Source organism: Passer domesticus, chromosome 5, assembly GCF_036417665.1.
Source record: "Passer domesticus isolate bPasDom1 chromosome 5, bPasDom1.hap1, whole genome shotgun sequence".
NCBI classification, from domain to species: Eukaryota; Metazoa; Chordata; class Aves; order Passeriformes; family Passeridae; genus Passer; species Passer domesticus.
The window spans coordinates 21,478,907-21,493,013 of NC_087478.1; the positions used below are offsets into that span (position 1 = coordinate 21,478,907).

The 14,107-nt window shown below is 37.4% G+C and overlaps 1 long non-coding RNA gene across 1 annotated transcript in view; it reads left to right on the plus strand.

The window, feature by feature from the left end:
- LOC135301816 (uncharacterized) overlaps positions 1-14,107 on the plus strand; it is a 134,172-nt gene extending 120,065 nt beyond the window's left edge. Inside the window, exon 5 of the long non-coding RNA XR_010363556.1 lies at positions 7,089-14,107. This is a non-coding gene — a long non-coding RNA (uncharacterized LOC135301816). The remainder of the gene's footprint in view (positions 1-7,088) is intronic.

The window sequence follows — 14,107 nt, forward strand, 5'->3', positions numbered from 1 at the left end:
GGAAAAGCAGATAGTAAGATGCTATTCTAGAAAGAAACAGAAGTTTGGAAGTTGTTTTCTGATGCCAAGATATGTATGTTAGTTATTACAATGTCTTTCCTTCTAATTTTTTCCATTCTCCCAATGCTTTTCTGCCATTCAGATTACTATTCTTCTACTTCCTAATTCCTTTCTAGCTTTCAAAGACTCTCAATGAACTTACAAACAGCAGATTTTTGTTTTGCTGCACTGCAGAAAACAGGGTGCTTTGCACCTGCACAATTACTGATCTGCTGATGTGCTTGCACCTTTGCTCCCCCCAAGTCATGCTGCACTAAAGGCATCTGAAAGCCTTCAGTCTGTAAGAGGCGGGCAGTGAAATTTTACATGAGAAACCCTTGCTTTTGCACTGGTAACTCATGCAAACATAATGTTATTCTAAGGTAATCAGATTCAAAATATTCTTCAAAAAGAAGAATTTTTATGTAATACTGCTAACCCACTCATCCTGAGCAGCTAGCCAAAATTGCTGGAGTTACAATCTACTCTTTGTAGAAGGAAAAGTCGTTGGCAATCTGTTTCTTTGTTATTGTTCTCTTTATTTCCAGACAGGCATCGAGCCCATATCTTTGCATTGAGGAAAAGGAAAGAAATTAAAATGGGTTATTCATTAATTTTAAGTTTTCTTTTGGTCTACACACCCCTCTAAACCCCATTCATTTGTTGTTAGCTAAAGTCATGCCCTAGAGCTGGAATCAACCTTTGGCCTCTGTCAACTTCACTATTCCACTATATTCTTCCTTCTCTTGAAAAACCACAGCTCTACCAATCTCACTCACATGAAGTCCTTCTGCTTTCTGCAGTCAGATTTTTGCATTCCAATAAATAAAAGTGATGACAGACAACCTGGTTTTGTCTGAGAGTTGACAGAGATAAATCCCCACATCATATAAATTAGCATAAGCTATCTAAAATATTTCAAAATGTGATATGACAAGCTTGCATTTATCTTACAGTAAATGTAGAAATCATAGCACCAAAAATAAACTTTACTAGCATGGAAGTTTCACTTTTATCATAGTCATTAGATCATAAAGACACCTCAGTTCCCAAATAACATTACTTTTAAGTTGCAATATTACAGAAGTAACCGTTTTTAAAAGCCAGTCAAGTAAAAAAAAAATAATTCAGAGTAATTAGCCAAGCAGCTGTGTTTGAGATGAGAGATTCAATTAGAAATTTAATTATGCAAAGCCTGTTTATACTGATATGAAAAGAAAAGGATTCAGTCCAACCCTGGAAGCCTGTGGCTTTTGTTAACATTCCTATCAAGACAACTTTGAGAATAAAGGCTTTCTCTCAGCAAACAAAATATTTTTCTGAATAATTATTATCACACTTCAGGTAGTGGAGCTTGTAAGCCATGATTCTGCATGCCAAGTGACTGACTGATAGAGATATAAAAGTAACCTTCAGAAATGCTCTGCTGGGAGTGCTGCTTGATTTTGAAATCAATTAAGGAGCAGTAATTAAGAGCAAGATCAGGAATTTTTTAAAATTTATCTGAGAAGGTGAAATGGTATCAAAAGACATCCCTTTTTACTCTGCCCATGAAATTATTACAGTCTCAGTATTTGTTATCTCTTGAGAAAGTGATCAGCTCTGTTCTAGCAGAGCAGAATTCGGCACACCTGCTAGTACACCTTCTGCAACCACAGAAGGGTACAGAAGAAAAAGAAAAAAAATGCCCTTTTCAAGTGTAACAGTGCAAATATCTTCATGGATGTTACAAAATTTGGATGGTCACTTGCACATTTCATCTCAGCCATTTTAGTCTCCTAACTGAAGTGCCTGTTGCTTAGGGTCTTATTTTACAGCAAGAGGGAGAAATGTTTTTAAGAGTGATTCAGCCAAGCCAACTGCAAGCACCTATTTCTATTTATTGATTCAAGAATATTCGTTGGGCAATTCTTTTAAGGGTCCAAATCTTTTTTTGAACACATTTATTATTTCCAGATCTGTCACAGGGCTGATGAAACTTCATATTATTCACACAGATAGATGAGTACATTGTAAGTACATTGAGCCCTCAAATAATCAGATCACACCTCTTGCTATTTTGCATAGTAGCACTTTTCCAGGGATATAGGACAGCCTGTTCTCAGTTCTGAAGCAATACAAACAAAAATTATTACACTATATTATGTTAATATTATGCAACACAAATAGACTGTAGATATGCTATCTATGCTATTTCATCCAGTCCCATAATATTAAGCAATACTCTTTTAGATGATCCAAATCTGTGTTAGTTATTTTACCTAGCAAGTCATATACCCAGAAATTACAGATGCATGTAGAATACTGACATTTTACTTTAAACTAAAGACAGCAACTGCTGTGTAAGATTAGTTATCTAAAATATACTCCAGTGTCATTCATTGTACTGAACTTTTAGAATGAGGCTTGATATTTTCTGACCATCTGTATAGGACCAAATGCACCACTGGTACAAGAAGGTTCAGCTCTGATTGCTTCATAAGTATTCCATTAATTTGCTTGCAGAATAGTAAATGTTGTCAAGGAATCTCAAAGGATTAAGAGACCATGAGCAAAGTGGGACATGAACACATATTATCTCATAGCCCTATTATATATGACAAATTGACTATTTTTCATAACATAGTTATGACACTCCATGATATGTTTATAACTTACTGTGCATAAAAATCGCCACTAAGAAGTCTTTCTTCATTTGTAGATGCTGTTCAATATAATCTCAGATACCATAAGATCTCCCTCTATTTCAAGGGACAAATTCAAGTGCGGAGGTACTGTGGAAGTGAGGTCTTCTTTATTCTGAACTTTTTGTTATTTTTCTCCTATGGACTGTGTGACACAGAAAACTTTTGCACACCTGGAGATTTGCTTGTTGTTCACCATGGCCCTCTTGGCAGGCTAACAGCCTTAACCACTCTAGTTACTAAGATAATAACATGAATTAGGAGGCAACACTGTAGTTACAGTAAATCAGTGCATCAACACAGACCTTCACATCAGCTTTGGTGCAAAACAAGAAGGGCAGGCCGCAATCTAAAACTTTCTGTGATGTCTGTATATGGAAGAACAAAAAGAGAACACATTCACCAAAAATCAATCCAAACTCATCCAAAGAGAATGGAGAGATGGACAAATTAACTATCGACTCACACAGGATGCTTTGTGGCTGTGGCCATTATCTGTGACATGCTGGACAGTCAAGGGCAAGGCAGAATTGATTGCTTGGTCCTTCCCAGTACACTGATAGACATAGGTCTAATAAAAATGTCTAATAAAAGCATCTCATATGCCATCCAATTTTGGGTCTCTCTTGGGGAATTAAATTAGGCAGCTAGCTGTTAAAAATCACTATGGCTCAGAAACAGTGTTAATAAAGTACAGAAATATACCTATAGAAACAGGAAGAGATATGGCAGTGCAACTTCAAGAGTGCAGTTAAATCCCTCTTTGTTATCTGAATCTCTTTGCTCATCTGAGTCAAGTAAGGCTCAGTGACTAAAAGAGGTTGTAATACAGTCTGCTGAAATTAGTTCTGCAAAATAAGTTACATGGATTTCATCCAGCTTCCAAGAGAGAAGTGTCTTCAACCCAAAATAAATCATCACTGCTTCTGCCACTAACAGGCATCTGTGCTGGTACTCTCAAGAGAAGAGCTGAAGGCTCTTAGTATCACTGCCAGCAGATAGGGAATGGAATCTTTACTGCTCCTTAGGGCTGTCATTTGGGACAGGCACAAGACATGTGCAGTGGTAGGGAGCAAAGAGTGCCTGCCTGTACTGCCTGAGAGCCTGCAGCTCCCCACTAGCTCTGCCTTATGGCCTTATGGCCATCATCTCTCCTTCCACAGCTTTCATCTTTCAGGTACTTTGAGCAATGTGTATGTGTATGCTTGCCTTATGTTTTTTGATGTACTAAAGTATTCCTTCCCTTTTTCTTTCAAATGGATTAAAAAATGAGGTGAACCTGCTAAATTACTTATCAGGAAATACAAAAAAGCTATTCTTGCTTCCACTGCTGTCACTGGGCACAAAGCCAGGTTCCTGAGACTTGTTTCAGGAATGGTTCACTTCCATCTGGGATGAACAGCATTTTTTTTAATTAGTGACCTGTTGTTGTGAAATGTTTTAAAGTTTTGATATTCTGTATGTATCAATTTTGAAGAAAGAATTAGATGGAGTGTAAATTTCTTTGTATATTCTAGGTATGTATGCAGGAACTTTATTCTACTATTTAAATACAACAATACCAAGTATGTAATGCTGTCATTATTTGTGATCAGTGTATTGTTAATCCACTTTTTGTGCTTTTGGGATTTCCTTCAAGATCACTACAGTCCTTTTAAACAGCTTTTAAACTGGTATTTCTGCCACCCTTACTAGGAAAATTCATGTGATCTCTAATTCGAGGGATTGAATATACTGAACAGAACATAACTAACTGCTGTCCTCAGAAACAATTAGAGATAGATTTGTGTTAGCCCTCTCTGAGAAGCAGTCTCTGCCAAGGTTCCTCTTCAGCAGCTTAGAGCATTCCTATCCCAAAACCTAGGTGTTATTAAGCCTTGCTGCAATCAAAATTTAAATGCTCCCATATGCTGCAGTAAAATATGGATAGACAAGTGCAGTGTATAGCAAATACTTAATAAAAAAGAGCTGAAGATTCTTAGGCAATTTACTTAATTTATCATAAAACATCATTTCCATAGAAAAAAAATAGCTCTTTAATACAGGAACTAGAAGAATAATTCTTAATTTGCCAAGTTTCATCTGGTTGTACGGTAAAATTCCTACAGAGGCTTCGATCAGCACCAGCTTTTAACTCTCAAAAGCAAAATAACTGAGATGTTTCCTAGTGTTACAGTGTCACTGCAAAAAAAAAAATTATACTGAGGTCATGTACAAAGGACAAAAGTTTTGGTGTCTTTGTGAGGTTTTCCATCTTTTCACAAGTTTGTCTTTTTTAGACCACCATCCTTCAAAAGTAGTCTGCTTTACAAACACAAGGAGTGTTTTACATAAAATTAAAAACAAAAACAAAAACAAACCAAACCAGTCTGTGAATTAAATGCATTTATTTTAGTGAGTCTACAAACTTTTGTCCCCACAGGAAAAATATGCATCCAAATAAATATCAAAAAAATCAAAATCTTCTCTCAGAGATGAAAAAATATTTGATAACTTTATATTTTTTTTTATCCATATCTTCATGCTTATTTTTAAAGTATCAACCTTGTATTCTCAAAAACAGGTGTCATTTTCACAGATGCTGGACAAGTATACCATTTCCAGCAGTTAAATATTTAATTAGAAATGTCAAGGCTACAGTGTTAAATGCTGTAACCTGCTACCATCATATTAATATTCCTTTCATCAAGCAACAGTTACAAAATATTAATTAGATTTTCTTTCAAGGTCTCAGATTGAAGATCTAAAAGGCACAGCACAATTGGAACTAATTTATTTTTTAATATGTAATTTAAGTGAAAACTGAGACAGTTATCTCTCGCAGGCCTAGGTTTACATCAGAATAATCATCAGGGCTGACAGTTTCAGTTTTGCCTGTGCTGGGGATCAGAACTGTTTACAGGCTCTTCATCCTGACTGGAGTACTTTTGCAAACCAAAGTGGAAAAGCCTGCATCTGCATTGAATTTCATACCTCAAGCCACTGCAGTTCAGGTTGAACTTGCTTCACAGTTTTCTTTACCAGTCTAGTGGGAAAAATCATATAGTATTTTGTGGTGTTGCAACAGCTATTGCAACAGAAGTTATCTCCAACTACAAGGGTGTGTCAGTAGAAAAGAAGAAGTAAGAAGCAATAATTATATAATTGTATATGTTATGTTATGTTATGTTATGTTATGTTATGTTATGTTATGTTATGTTATATTATGTTATATTATGTTATATTATGTTATATTATGTTATATTATATTATATTATATTATATTATATTATATTATATTATATTATATTATATTATATTATATTATATTATATTTTTCTCAAAAGACCCTCTGATGGACTTTTGACAAGGACAAGTAGTGATAAGACTAGAGAGAGTGGCTTTACACTGAAATAGAGTAGGTTTAGATTAGATATTAGGCAGAATTCCTTTACGTTGAGGGTGGTGAGACACTGGAACAGGTTATCCAGACAAGTCTTACCTGTCCAGTTGCTGCAAGTGGTCAAGGCCAGGTTGAACAGGACTTTGAGTCTGGTCTAGTGGAGGATGTCCCTGCCAGTGACAGGGGGCTTGGAACTGGATGAATTTTAAAGGCCCCTTTCAATCCAAATCATTCCATGATTCTACTATTGCTCAGCTTACTCAAAACTAGCCCTTCTACACAATGGAAATTATTGCAGTAGATATATACTGTACCATGCTTATATGTGTGCAGCCTGCTCAAACTCAGGAAGCTTTGTGGGCACGTTTGGTGGTTTGCTTGCTTATGAAGAAAACAAAATTACTTATTTTTAGCACCTACTGCATCACTAGCTGTTTCTTCATTTCTTTCAGCATTGAAGCCTAACATTTTAGTTTTGTCTGATGTACAGGTTTACATTTTGTTCCTTGCTTTGTGTCGTGTGAGAAAGCTCTCAAAGCATTGGGATAAAATGATAGCATTGTGTCCTTATAGGAAGTCAGGAAAGTTTCTCACACACTGGCTATCAAGCATGTAAGGCAGATAGGCACAGTGATGTCTCTTCATATGACACATTTTCCATCCTGATCATGTGGGAAATGCCCATCTTGGTCACAAAGGTTTGAGGGGGAAATCATGCTGTACTATCTCAGGTCTTAAAGAGGTAACAATTCATGCATAGTCATTTATTCTGAATTGTGATTGTGAAGATTTACATAGGGTTTAGGGTATGAGTATTATTATTGTTGTTATTATTATTATTATCATTATCATTATCATTATCATTATCATTATTATTGGGTTATTATTACCCTTATTAAAAGGCTATGAGACTGAGATGAGAATACTTGTTTTCTTCCTTAGTGATGAGCACTCTGACCCTCTGATTTCAAACTATCTTGCAGACTTTGGGAAAGGACCTACACTGCCTGAAACCAGTGATATTGCAGGTCTGTGTTGAGCAGCATGTCATCTGCTGGTGAACTCAATGGAGTCAGAAGAAGACTGTCATCTGTTCAACCCTGCCTACTATCCCTACAATCTTCTTTCAGACTGACATGGATCATATGTGTTTGCATATTTATGGAGCCTGATGTACTCGAGACACAACAGAGCTTGTGCAGACTGAACTTCAATGCATGTGCTGAAAAAGCAGTGTTCAAAATGAGTCTTATTTCCAGTGCATGCACAAATCATTTGTACAGTGGATCCCATATGCTATAAATCTCCCAGGCTGTGCCTGCACACTATAGCACAAGTAAGCACTAGAGAAGTGGCTGTGTGTTCTAGATTTGTGGACAGGCAGACACTGAGATACTTAGAAATCCTTGACAAATGGCAAAACCCCAGTAGTTCAGAAGGTGATTCCTGAAAACAGTAACCAGCTGCTGAACTTGGTAAAGCAAGAGTGTGCAATGCCTGGCAGAGCTGTGCTGCAAACTAGGTTTTTTTATGGTTCCAATGCAAGCTCAGTCATAATGCCAGACTGCAGGGTAATCAGGGAATAATGACCATTTACATTACAACAAAACCAATTTAGATTCTTAGATATTTTCAGAGTGCTTGGAATCTGTTTAAACATTATATACACTAAACTGAGAATAGGAAGTCTGAGGGGATGTATTGGACTAGAAACCCATGTAAGAAATGATGGAGATAGGTGTAACTAAACTCCCACTGATATCTCTGCCTCATCTGGGTGGGGTTCTCCACTCTGTGCCAAATTGACCTGACCTTACTTTATACCTATTAAATGCCTTTTCATCTGCGTTTTTCTGACTGACCAGGTAGTCAACTGAGTGAAGCAGTTGACTCAGGAAAAATAACTCCCTGTCTTGCCTTTGAACCCAATATTTCCTTTTTCCATCCTGGAGAAGTTTTAAGTTCTAAGACTGAAAAATCCTGTGCAAGAGCAAGAAAAGTCACCGGTGGAATTCCCAAGCACTGCAACATGCAGAGAAATGAGACCTACCAAAGCAAGCCAAGAAAAATAGTAGCAGGAGCCTAAAGAAATATAGATTCCAGATTAAGTAAAAACCACACATAGGTTTTGCTTAACAAAAACCCCCAGAGCTTTATTTAAAAGCAGCTCATTAAATACAAATGTTGCAACAGAGTACATGAAAATGTATCCACAGAGGGACTGATTCAGCTTTGTTTGAAGTCAAAGGGAGGAAAACAGAAGACCCGGTATTTAGGAAAGAAAATCAAGAAATAAGATCACCCTTGAGGCAAGAAACCTGAGTGTAGGTTAGCCTAAGAATGCTGTAAACAAAGAGAAAAGCCTCAGTTTTGAGGTAGGCTTAGACACCAGTCTTTCATTTGTCTCCCAGTCCCCCCCGTGTTTTCCACCTATGGCATAACAGTTGTTATCCCATAACATGGCTGGATGTTTGATTAAGCAAGAAATAAAATTTAATCACCACCTAACAGATAGTTTGATATTAGATACAACTCTGTCAGCAGCTCCTGCCCACATTTGTCAAGATTTTGCCTCATGTGGTTCTTAGCGTTGTATCCATACAAGGTGTTGGCCAATAAAGACAAGGGGAAGTTTGCCATGATTTTGAAGGAGTCAGGATCTCCCCAGTACTGATCACATGGCAGTGTATTCAGCATGACAGCAAAAGTGAGGATACTTTAAAACTCCTTTAATATGTGCAAGGAGTATTAACTAGTCAATGGTGAATGCACTCAATGCCTTGTCTTTGTCAACACACATCTATCCTTCAAAAGGCACACTCTGTTGCATAGTTTGGTTTCTAAAATGCTCATACTTCTCTGTTTTTGTCATGTGACTGGTAAATTAGCACTGTTTTACAATCTCTTAAATGGGCAGATTAAAACTATACGCTTGAATGCTGTTCCACTGAAATTGATACAAAAACTTTCCTGGATATTGCATAATACTGGGGTTTCATTCTGCCTCAGGGGCAGTATCTGAACACTGTGTCTAACAGTTGTGACTGTTGACTGGAAGACAGTCAAATTTTTATTAACTTCAGCAAATATTTACATTCTACAACTGCATAAGAGCCATTGTTATATCCCTTAGGAATCTAGAACCAGTATTTTCCTTAATAGATGGGTCAATGATCCCTTTAGCTCTGTATTTGACAACGGCTAATACATATATTTGCAGAAAAAAGGTCAGGAAAAATCATGAACAGAACATATGTTTTCATGGTATAGCTTACCATAATATCCTGGTTATTTGCAATAAGGGAACTTCCAGGGTCTTGGTTTCAGTTAGACAATTGTTGAATGTTAATCAAATAAAATTTTAGAAAATACAGTTTTAATTGAGTCATAGAAATGTGGAGGTTGACTGGTCCATTCTCACTCAAAGGAGGACTATAACTTGTCTTACCTTTAAGCCCTCCCTCATTATACAGGTTAAAACAGCAACTTTATTATTCTCTCAGCTTTTTCTTCAGGCTGGACAAACTTCCTGACATGCTTCTACCCCATCACTATGTTTGTGGCTCATACTCCACATTCACTGTGACCTCCACCATGAGCCTTTCTCATCAGTGCTGCTACTCAGTGTATGGGGTAATCCTGCTCCAGGTGCAGAACTTTGCACCTCTGCTCTTACAACTGTATGAAGTTTCTGTTAGCCCAATCATCAAGTTTGCAAAAGTCATCCTGGACTGAATCTCTACTCTTTGGCAGGCCACCCATTACCTGATTTAGTGTATTGTTAGTAGTTTTCATCACATTTAGTAATTATAATTGTGAATTTGCCATTGTGCACCACAAAAGGGATATTGGAGCTTTCCCCAAAACATTTCAGTGTGACAATACCAAACAACTGTGAAACATATAAAGAGCAAATAGCCCTTTTTTTTGAAAAATCTGGTGTGGCTTTGAAATCACTGCCATCTCCATAGCTGTTTTCTACTCTCCTGCTTGTTCAGATCACCAAGTCAAATTAGCATCAGAACACAGGTCGTGTTGCCACATTAGGCTAAGTTTGAGACAGGAGCCACGGCATCACCTAGGATTGGAGGAGAAACAGACACACAGCTTGCTCTGTGAGCTGAGCTGTAAGGGCTGTAAGTCCCTTGACTGCAAGACTAGCATGAGCGAAGTGAAAAGTATAAAGAACACTCAATGAATTTGTTATTTTCTTTGGCTGAAGACAGAATTGGATGCTCATCTAAGGCACAAGAGAAGGCATTTAATTTTAACTAAGTCATTTAATAGAAAATGCTGGACTTTGAAATTGTAAACCAGATTATATTAATATTTTTTGTGGTTCTAAAAAACCAGTAACATTTCCATATCAGTTTTTTGCTTCTAAAATGGAATATCATGTATTAGTACTTGAAACATATATAGAAAGAAGTAGTCAGTTATTAAGTACTGTGAAGACAGTGTTAGCAATAGCAGGGCTACATGCCCACATCAGCACAGGCACTACTGCCTTGTCTTATGTTAAGGTATGGCCTTTGTCATTTGCATATCTGTGTATAGTCAGCCTGTCAGAACTCCATTAATAACTCTGCAATTTTATACAACAGCTTGTGATAAATAGATAGGCACATGCTTACAGGATTAGGCTGTGATCTGGAATAAAGACTCATTAGAGCATCTGGAAGAAATGCAAATTTTTTTTACACAATAGAGGATTTTAATATTTCAAAATTTGGAATGAAACCAAGAAGCATTAAGTCTTTTCATGGCAGGATGCCTCAGCTCTGGGGAAGCCTGTTAGCCTCACCCCCACATGTCTGGGGAATTGGGATTGCCAAGAAGCCACAAAGTGGAGGGTCCTTCCTTCCCAGCTCTCAGCACTCTGTCAAACCCAAGGCAAAGCACTCTGGAAGCTCAAGATCTCCTAGAACCAGCCAAACGGCTGTTAAGAAGAGAACTGGCAGGCTCATTTGTCTTGGAATCCTGCCTAGATTCCACTGGAAATTGGTCAAAAAATGGAAATTCTTTTGTGGAACATTTTGATTTCAATGAATGGCATACCCTGATGAAGAAATGTTTAATCAGAAATTTTCTAGCCAAATTGTTCTCTGTTGGAAGTAGATAAAGCTATTTTTATGGTTGGTTTTTTGGGGTTTTTTTTTGTGGGTATTTTTTTTAGGATACTTTTTTCTACTCCCACATAGTTTGGTAGGATCAGGTTAATAAGCAAAGCACTCTGAAGATTCTGTGCCATTTGATTCTGAGGTTTTGCTCCAGGAACCCCTCCCTCGAGCTGAAATCTAAGTTCCAGCTCCATCATTCAGGCTTCAGTTACTGAAATTGTTGTCAAGTGAAGCTGATACCAGAAGATAATGAATTGATCTCTACTTCCACATTTCTTAAATGTCCCTAAATAATGCTCTTAAGTTTAGAACAATTAATTGAACTAGAAGCCTGCCTCAGATTAAAGACAGGCATTAATACCAGATTAGTCCTAAATACAGGAAAGGGATATTTCCTATGGAAATCCTGGTATATCTTTCTGTAAGCAGTTTTTATTCACTTAGAGAGCTTCTAATAGTGCTACAAGAAATAAAATCTTGTAGCCCCAAAAGCAGATTCAAAAATGTAGGATTTTCTGGTTATTTCAATTCTAAAACGGTAGTAAGTAAAAAACCACACTGTGACAGTAAATATATTTTATTGGTAGGCTGGCAAATGTCAAACTAATGTAATTTATTGCTGTGAATTCAATGAGAATTCTGTTAATGAAGAAGAAATGTTTCTTCAAACACCACAAAGACCAAATATCTTTCCTCAGTTAATCATCAGAGGCCTCATGATGATAAAGGAAAATAAAATTATTTAGGTGAGTGATCTAACCAAGTCAACAGGCCATGCAGATAGGAGAAATGTGGTGGCTGTAATATGGTAGGAGGGTTGTGGACTCTGTCTTTTTTGAGATTTTCAGGTGCAATCTTGGCAGATAAGACCTGAAGAATATTTCCATGGCACAGGTGCAATACTGCTGGAAGAAAAATGCACTCATCTGTGTAATGCCAAAATTCCTGTGCAGCTCCCAGCAGTCTATCCTGTCCTGGTTCTAGTAAAGAACACTGCTCCCACTGGCACTCCTGATGATGGAGTATTGCATTGCTAAATAAGGAGTTACAACTAATCTGTAAGAGCCTGTGAGTGTTTTAGAGAACAGGAATATCTTCAAAAAGATCTTGACAGAGAGCAGAAATGATGTAAAAAAAGCTACAACTTAGAGTTCAGAAAATCAGCTGCATAAATATAGGACTGGAAACTCTCAGCAGGGTGACAGATCCACAGATGAGGATGTAGGGGTCATACACAGCCACAGACAAGCGTCAGTAAATGAAATTGCTGTGGCAAAAAATGGAAGAAAACATCATGTAAGAGTACTGTGTGCCATAGATAATCTGTGTTGGTGATGCCTAAATAGGAAAGGTGTATTGAGGTCTGGCTACCATGTTTCAAAGAAATTGTAATCCTGAGAAGGAGACTGAAAGTCTGTAAAACATTATCTGTGAGTAAGGATTAGAGGGAGTGTGACTGTTTTGTTTAGGGAACACTGAGAGAAAACAGAAAAAAAATCTTCAAACAAGAACAGCACAAACAAGAATAGCACAGGCAGAGCAAACCTGTGGTTCTCTGTACGTGATCACTGTAGATGAGAGGAAGAAATGAAGATACTCTACAGCAATGAAGGTTTAGGTTCGACATTAGGATCATAAACATAGATAGGTAATGGCATGGATGATTCAGATACCAGACTCTGCCTCACCAGAGTGAGTGTGAAAGAAAGTTTCATGATTCTGATGGGAAGTAGAAAGGTGAATTAGGAGACCACCAGAAGCCCCTTCCAGCTTCTTCCTGACATCTATGAAGACTATCTGTATCTTTATCTGATCAACCAATCAGTACTAGCAAATTCTAAAAGGAGCTGATTCAGGGACAATTCAATCTGTTTTACTCAGAGAAATATCTTCAGTGAATTTGTAACAGAAATACAGCACTTCCAGCAGGAAAGTACAAAAAAGAATACTTTGTAATGCAAATCTGTTACAGTAACAATTCTGCCTAGTCTAAGTGTCGTGACTTTTATTTCAGTACGTCCTGCCAAGAAACTAACTGTGCAACACCAGAACAGACTTTCACTCCTCCAGCAGTTTCCTTTCCTCTCCCTTTATGCTCTGTTTGCAAGATAAAAGATTGCAAGGAATAAAAGTTTAGAATTCAAATAATTCCTAGATTATTTTAAGTAGTTAATAGATCTTCCTTTCAACAAGACATATTGCTGAAAATTTAAAAAAAAAAAAGAAAAAAGAAAAACAAAACCAGAACACCCCTCCCTCTCTAAAAAAACCCAGACAATCAAACAAAAAACCCTATCCCACAAACCAATGAACAAATAAAGAAAAAAGAAACAAAGAAGAAGAAGAATAAAGACTACATTCAGGCAAATACAAATGCCAAAACCCAAAATTGCTGTCTGTTTTGTTTTAGGGGTGTTGCTAGAAGGGACTGTTAGCATTTTATTTTGGAAGTGCAAGACATTTTGTGTACATACACTGCAAGACACGTATGCAAGTCACATTCTGTAGAACTAGTGAGGTTTTCTACAGAGACACAGGTCAAAAGACAGGCCATGGCCTGCTGTGCAGACCTGATGGAAGTTCATGCTTTGGAGAAGTTTCCCTTCCTGTGGATGTTGTGCACCTCTGCATTTTTAGAGAGGGGTGTGAGGGGGCATGGGGATGCAGGAGATTTTTCTGTCTGGACAATCTACAAGCTAGTATTCAAGTTGAAACTTGAACCCAGGTCTAGCAAACTGGGTGAATAGATCCAGCAAAAGCAGAGCACAAAACGGAACTGTACCAAAGGTTTTCTGCCTTGGAATGACTTACAAGCTGCATCTTCTTGTACCTCATGAGCTCTTTCTTTCCTTTGATGTTTGTACACAACATTGCTGCAAAAC